Genomic DNA, 8,572 nt, shown 5'->3' with positions numbered 1-8,572 from the left:
AGCCCCAGTCCCTGAGAACCACTGATCTCTTTTCTATCTATATAGTTTTGTCTTTTCTAGAATGTTATATGAACAGAATCATACTTTTGGGTCTGGCTTCTTTCGCTAAGTATAATGAATTTGAGATTCATTCACATTGATGAGCGTATTAGTAGGTCATTACCTTTTATTGCCTAGTAGTATTGTTCCATGGAATGACATAGCACAGTTTGTTCCTCTGTTCACCTGTTGAAAACACTTGGGTTGTTCCCAGTTATTGACAGTTTTTAACAAAGTTTCCATAAACATTCATGTGCAGGGTTTTCTGTGAACATAGTTTTCATTTCACTAGGTAAATACCTAGGGGTGGAATTGCTTGACTACAGGGTAAATAATTCTTTATAAGAAACTACCAAACTGTTTTCCAAAGTGGCTGTACCATTTTTCATTCTTACCAGCAATGTATGAGAGCTTCAATTGCTCCACATTCTCACCAGCACTCGTCTAAAACATCTTTTTCGTTCTTTCCTCACTTCATCCATAGACCATCATCACTACAGGCAAACATTCGCCAAGTATCAGCTGTGTACAAAGCCAAGAGACAGGCATGGGGACTTCTCACTCTTTGCTTTCCCCTCTGGCTGCACCTGGCCCCACCTGGCGAGCTACAGAAGCTCTGAGGGGCCAGAAGCTTCATCTCAGAGCCCTGGGCCAGGCCCGGGCTCAGTGGTGCTTGTGTGGAGAGGGGACAGACACTCTCTGTAGGGCACCTGAAGAAGGAGCCCTGCTGCCACTGACTGTTACTTCCTGACGCTCCTCTTTTCCCATCAAATGCAGCTCCAAGAACTCTAATCCTAATAAAGCCCAGAGACCGGGGTGGTTCATTCTCAGAGCAGATTTATGTTTCTGAAGTACGATTTGTACCTCTTGATATGACCCAGTGGGAAATACAGAGCACCCCTATGAAATATTCCCGTGGAAAACTTGAACCAGAATCTAATCAAGACTCTATATTTAACCTCCAGTTTACAGGAAATGTAGGGGATGCAGGAACAAATTAAATGGCACTATGAGGAGGCAATAAATAAATCTAGACTGTGAATCTGTAGAGACAAATAACCCAGTGTCTCCAAAAAATCATTGGCATGAAATAAAGAGGGGAAGGGACTATAACAGAATGAAAAGATTTGAGAAATACAATAAGAACAAAAGATGCACAGCCAAAAGCACTTTGAGAGGAATTCTAAAGCCAAACATAGTATGACCAGATAAGCCAGCAACTTCACTTCTGGGTATACGAGTGTACCCAAAAAATTGAAGGCAGGGACTCAAATAGATACTTGTATACCAATGTTCATAGTAGCAGCATTATTCATAATAGCAAAAAAGTGGAAACGATCCAATAATCCATCAACAGGTAACTGGATAAACAAAATGTGAACTATACATACAGTAGAATAATATTCAATCCTAAAAAGATATGAAATTCTGTTGCATGCTACTATATGAATGAACCTTGAAAACATTGTGCTAAGAAACAAGCCCAACACAGAAGGCATATATTGTATGATTCCACTTCTACAAGGTGCCTAGAATAGGCAAATTCAGAGAGACAGAAAGTATGATAAAAGTTACCTGGGGCTGGAGGGGAATGGGGAGCTAGTTATCGCTGGTTATCGGTACAAAGTTTCTGTTTGGGATGATGAAAACATTTTGAAAATGGGCACTGGTGATGGTTTCACAACATTGTGAATGTACTTAATGCCACTGAATCGTACACCTAAAAATTACACTGGCTATGACAGACTCTCTTTGACAGTAGAAAGGCTGCGGTCAGGCCCACAGTAATCATTTTTATCCCATCACATAATAGAGGCCTGAGTGCTCAGTTTCCCGTACTCCAAAAGAACCTCCCCCTGTCATGGGCGTACCACTTTCCACCTCCCTGCTGATTCTCACACAGTCAGATCTAATTACAGTGATGTCATTGAGTGCCAACTATATGCTGAACATGTTACATACTTTTCCTACCGTCCTTATAACAATCATGCAGATAACCATTATTTATCACCAGTTTGCAGAAAACAGGCTCAGGAAACATGACCTGTCCAAGATCACACAGCCAAAAAGTGTCAGACCTTGGAATGGGAGAAAACATTTGCAAATGAAATTTCCGATAAGGGATTAATATCCAAAATATATAGGAACCTTGTACAATTCAACAACAACAAAAACCTCAACTAATAAATGGGCGGAGGATCTGAATAGACAATTTTCCAAGAAAGACATACAGATGGCCAATGGGAACATGAAAAGATGTTCAACATCACTCATTATTAGGGAAATGCAAGTCAAAAAAACAATGAGGTATCACTCCCATCTGTCAGAATGGTTATTATCAAGAAGACAAGAAAAACAAGTGTTGGAGAGGATGTGGAGGAAAGGAAACCCTTGTGCACTGCTGGTGGGAATGTAAATTGGTGCAGGCACTATGAAAAACAGTATGAAGATTCCTCAAAAAGGTAAGAATAAAATGACTATTTGATCCAGCAATTCCTCTTCTGGGTATTTATCCGAAGAAAATGAAAATGCTAATTGGGGGGCTGCCGGGTGGCTCAGTTGGTTAGAGCACGAGCTCTCAACAACAAGGTTGCCGGTTCAATTCCCACATGGGATGGTGGGCTGCGCCCCCTGCAACTAAGATTGAAACGGCAACTGGACTTGGAGCTGAGCTGCACCTTCCACAACTAGATTGAAGGACAATGACTTGGAGCTGATGGGCCCTGGAGAAACACACTGTGCCCCAATATTCCCCAATAAAATTTTTTAAAAGATGAAAGAAAAAAAAGAAAATGCTAATTCGAGAAGATATATACACCCCTATGTTCATGGCAGCATTATTTATAATAGACAAGATATGAAACCAACCTAAGTGTCCGTCAATAGATGATTGGATAAAGAATAAGTGAGATACACACACACACACACACACACACACACACACACACAATGGAATATCACTCAGTCATAAAAAAGATGAACTATTGCCATTTGCAACAACATGGATGGACCTTGAGGGTATTATGCTAAGTGAAATAAGTCAGACAGAGAAAGACAAAACTGTATGATTTCACTCATATGTGGAATAGAAACAAAAAAGAAGCAAACAAACAAATAAAACAAAAACAAACTCATAGATACAGACAACAGAGTGGTGGTTACCAGAGGGGAAAGGGGTGGGGGGGGGTAAAATGGGTGAAGGGTGTCAAATGTTTGGTTATGGATGGAATTAGGCTATTGGTGGTGAGCATGCTATAGTGTATAGTGTATACAGGTATCAATTATAATGTTGTACACCTGAAACATATAATATTATTAATTTATGTCACCTCAAATTTTCTTTTAAAGTGTCAGGCCTTGGAATCGAACCACCACTATACTAGGCTGCTGCTAGTTGAAGATATGCCATGTTTCTGGGAACTTTTTACAAGTAAGTTAACTGGGGTGATGGAGGTCAAATGACCAAAACGGTCTCTAGTAAAGCAGGCTTTTCTTGCTCTAGTAAAGCAGGCTTTTCTTGCTCCTCAGCTCCGTCACCACCATGACCCTCAACAACTGCCTCCTGTCTCCTCACAAAATGTCATCTAGTGAGCCCAAATCCACTCAGCTGAGTTTTCTTGGCAACCAAAACGAATACACACATTGCAAACTATGAAGGTAACCACAGCTATGTGGAGGGAGCTGGTCCAGCTTTGGAGCAGCTTTTGCCTGATCTCAAGGGGAGCAGCCCCTCCTCCCCTGGCGGCACATCTCTGACTCTCTGCCACTTTCCAGCTCCTTCATGGCTCCCCACTGCTCCAGACTGTGGCTCATCTTAGGTGTCCAAACTCATTCCTTCTTCCTCCCAGGCACAGTCGGTCGCCAAGTAACTGCCCTGCCGTTGGCTGTCCCACTGGCCCGAGGGCTGAGTTTATCCCACCCCTGCACTCAGGCTACAGGGGTTTCGGATCGCCCTCAGCCTCTGTGTCTGGCTTCACCCAGATATGGGGAAAAAGTCTCTTAAAACTCCAACAGTCCATGGCAGAAGTTCATGAGATGTGTGATAACAGGGCCAAGTGAAGAAGAGGGATATAAAACTATCAATGCATTGTAAATGCAACAAAACACACAGAAGGAAGAAAATACTTACAAAAAAAACTTTGTATTCTCTACGAAAAAAATTTGTTTTTTTTTTTCTTTAACCAAACTTTCTACTTCACACAAACATTGTTTTTATAATTTAAAAAGGTGGTTCACTAGAAATAACCATCTGAAATGTTGAAATAAATCATGGTATGTTCAGAAAAAGATTACGGGGGAAAATCAAAGATAAATGGGGATTTTTCTGAGTTGTTCTAATTTTATTAAGTAATTAACATTCAATTTTCTTCACTTTATCCTGTTCGGCTTGCCAAAATTTTTCCAATGAAAAATTATTACATTTATGATCAGACAAAAATAAAACACTACTTCTTTTATCTCTCTCAGGATGTTCTCTCATTCATCTATCCCTGGCGGAGAATAAAAAAGCTGCTTCTCAAAGTCTTCCCTGGTACCATTTCCAGTGGTACCCCAGTGGGAACCTAAGTGACACCTCAGTTGAAACCTATGAAAAAAAATTTCTTGCATAATGACATCAGCCTTTCTTAAAAAAAAAAAAAGCCTCTAAAAGTCAGGAAAAACACAGTTGATGTGAATCATATGTCTAAGTGGCCAAGTTCCCGCTAAGCTGGGAGAGTGCACAGATGTGCAGGACAGAAATTCAATCTCACACAAAAACTATACCTCGGGGAGCTCTGGAAGGTAATGGGCCCCGCCCTTGTCAATGGCCCCGCCTGGAAAAAGACTGTGAGTTCCCATTTCCCTACCTCCTCACCCTTCAGTGGCCCATCTTTCTTCCATCTAACTCTCCCCTTGTTAAAAAGGAACAGTATCTGACAATAATCATTTGCATTTGTTGACAGATTATATAATACTTTAGCAGAAGACCTAATATCTTAACCAGTCGTTAGCATTTTAAAACTCCCGTCATGCAGTTGTGGAAGGAAAAATCTCTTTATAAAGGAATTTCAGGCATTAGCCAGCAGGTGCAGTAACGTTTGTGTCAAGAGGAGAGGGGGAATGAGTCCTAAAAGTAAATCTGATTTAGATCTCCTGGGACTGGGGTGGGTGGGGGGGGTGGAGTCAGAAGGAGAGGTTCTGGGCTGTTCCCTAGGTGGGATCCCTCCTCCCCTGGGAAGACAACCTGGGCTGATGTGGTTCCAGCTGCAGAAGCTGCTGGGGAGAATAAGGCATCTTTTGTCCTCCAACATCTAGAGTCTGCCCTCCCCGGATGAGTCCACCAGGTACCTCCCCCCATCATCTTTCTTTGCTCCCCTTCTTTCACGTGAACCCCTTTCCTGAGCCTTTCCACGAGCCTACCTGTGTTTTCTGCATGGTGCTTTAGGTGGTGTGCAGTGAGACTTTCCAACGACAGCTCTACAGGCCAACCTCTGCTGCCCACCTGAGGACAGGGCAACCACCAGGCCTGCCCAATACCCATCACCTGAGGAGCTGGATCCCCACTGGTGGACTCTAGTCAATTTGCTAAAAATCAAATCACTGAATGCCAATTTGCCAACTTCTCTGAGTTGGTGAGAATTTTTTCAAAACTTCTGGGGTTTTCCTTCCCCTGCCATGTTAAATACAAACGGTCAGATTTCCTTTAAATGCAATTTCCTGCTTTCCCTGTTTGTGCAGACTTACAGGTGCTCCAGCTCCAGAGGTTATCATACAAATACTCTCCACTGGATCAAGGACAGACATCACAGCCACTGCACAAGTGGGGACAGGGGTGCTGCAGGGGCAGGGCCCAGAGTAGGGGCAGGACTGGGGCCGGAGCTGCGGCTGGGGCCAGACCAACTCAAACTTCAAAAACCACTCAGTGAGTTATTAATCGCAGTTATCCAGGAATTGAAATTCTTTCTAACAGGTGAATTTTTCTTTATTCCTCATACATTTGTGCATTACTATAATTGTTCATGATGATTTACTTTGATTATGATGAGCAAAAATAATTCTGGAAACACATATCAAATCCTAAAAACATATATTAAAACCAAACAATGTTAAGAGAGTAGCCTTTCTCAGAAATCTAATCATCAACAGTCCTTACGAATCCCTCCCCTTTTGTCATTCCTGAACAGTGTATTTCCAGTATTCTACACATATTCGCTGTGTTTTGTTCCTTCGTACATCATCTCTAACTTAAAATCTAATGAGCCAAAATGTGTCCCTTCCAGCATGCCTGGAGAACTCCCTCCTTGTGCCACTGTATTACTTTATGAGACCTCCCCCTTCTGTCACTTTTGTTGTGTCAGAGGTGTCACACTTTTGTTTTTCCATTTCCCATAAAAGACTAGAATGAAATGCAATAAAACAGTTGTTCTGAAACTTTTTTGAAAGCAACCAACTCTTTGGAAAACAAGCTTTCCAAGAAGTGGCGCAGCCAACTTGGAAGTAGAGTGGGAGTAGGGGGCAGGACTCCCCACTCCCAGTAAGCACCTGGGCTGCTCCACTCTCCCCAGGCCCCATTTTTCCTTCTGCCTGGAAGCACCTTCACACATCTGAGACAGGGTTTGAAAACTACCGTTCTTAAGTCACTGCTGTAAATTATTCAAATATCTGCACAGACACGGCTCGGGTTGACTTGGCCTGACGTGAACAGAGGCTGCCAGCAGCGCCACCATGTGATCGCTAACAGTGGCTGTTCCTCACCTGACAGATTAAAATTTGGATGTGGCAAATTAAAGGTGGCAAAAGGGTGTCACTGCTGAATGCATAAGAGGTGTTCACAAGTAGAAAGTGGCAAAGTGGAAGATAATGCGAAGGAGTTTTAAAAAAACAGGTGTAACAGAAGCACCCATTTCTCCCCCAGCCATACAGAGCCCCTGTGTATTACTTTCCTGCTCCCCCTCAAGCTCAGAGGCCCAGTGAAACCTTCTACAAAGCAGAAGGCCTGACGGACCCAGGGTTAGAGACCAAATTTTAAATCCTACCAGCAACCGTTTGGAGACACTAAAATACTCTACCCAGGAAAATGGGCCTCTCCTTGGGTGTTGTTGTTTTAGGGTTTTTTGGTTTTGCTTTTTAGGACAGGGAAGGGCTCTCTGAGGTGGTACAGTTGCCTGAAGGGGAATGCATCGGGTGTCCTCTTGAGGTCTCTGCAGATTGGGGCTTCCAAGTTGTCTGACATGTGTCACTCACACCGTGCAGGGATGGACCTCTGCGGTCACTATACCACCTCCCCAGGACTCAGCAGGGCCTGGGGACTGGCCAGCCTTGGTTAGAATGCAGGCTGTGAGGGGGAAGGTGTGTCAAGGACTGTTGTCTAAGGAGAACAGTGGTCTGCCTGGACCCACTAGCTGTTCATTCCTTCGCTCAGCTGACATCCACTGATGCTGTTCTGAAGCCCGGCTGGGCGCCTGAGGGGCAGTAAGGCCCCGCCTCTCGGAGCCCATCAAGCCCTCCTGCAGAAGTTCACTACTTCTACCCTTCCTCTTGTCTTGAGAGCATCAGTAGCAAACTCATGTTAAATCTAAGGATCACAATTTCCCTTCACAACCCTTCTTCCCACCAAATTCTCTCACCAGGGAGGACAACACTGTCAGCACATTCATTTCTGGGCCAAGTCCTCCATCACACCACACCTGGCGCTGTACTTGGATCCCTGCATGTAGCCCCAATACGATCCTGCTGCTTTTTCTTCCCTGTCTGACCCTCACAATCCCGCTGCTGACAGCCAGGGCTCTAAGGCTAATATCCCCTTCCTCATCACCCCCTCATCCCCAGCCTGGCCTCCCCATGCCCCCAGGGCAGTCAGCAGAATATCATGAAAACATAATTGAAACCCATTGCCACTCTCCTTCCCAGATTTCTCCCTGCCTTTCATTTCAAACTCTGCCAGGAATCCTACCTCGGCTAGAATGCCTTTCCAACGAATATGTGTCAAGCACTGAGCTGCGTGATTCACAAGTTCTCATCGAATCCTGCGAGAGAGATACGTTTTACAGAAAGGAAACAGGGACTTGTGGAAGTTAAATGATTCAGCTAGTTCACAGCAGGGCTGGCACTTGATGCTTCAATAGGTTAAGATAGTAACTTCTGAAGCACACACAGCATGCCTAACCCTAAATAAGAAGGCTATGATTTCCCTTTCCTACTATCCTACTAGATCATAAAACTCCAGACTCATTTTATCCCACATTATTTATACAAAAGGTCGATCATGAGCTGGTGAAGTCTGTGGGAATGCCCAGTTGCTGGTGGCAGGAATGAGGAGAAAGGTATAGGGATCTTATTCTGTACATCACTTGGTCCCAAGATAAGCTCAGTCAACAACTGGACCAGGGCTGACTGCAATCCACTCTGATTCAAATCTGCCTAGAACTGGTCCAGAACACAACCAGTTTCCAGGAAGGAAGAATAACAGGAAGTGTTTATCTCATTTGAGTCAAAGACAGTAGCGGCTGGGTACATTTTTCTCTTTGGAGCAACTTCAAACATGGAATCAGCA

The sequence above is a fragment of the Rhinolophus sinicus genome, linkage group LG01 (genome assembly GCF_036562045.2).
Source record: "Rhinolophus sinicus isolate RSC01 linkage group LG01, ASM3656204v1, whole genome shotgun sequence".
In the NCBI taxonomy this organism is placed as follows: domain Eukaryota; kingdom Metazoa; phylum Chordata; class Mammalia; order Chiroptera; family Rhinolophidae; genus Rhinolophus; species Rhinolophus sinicus.
This window is presented reverse-complemented; position numbering follows the sequence as displayed.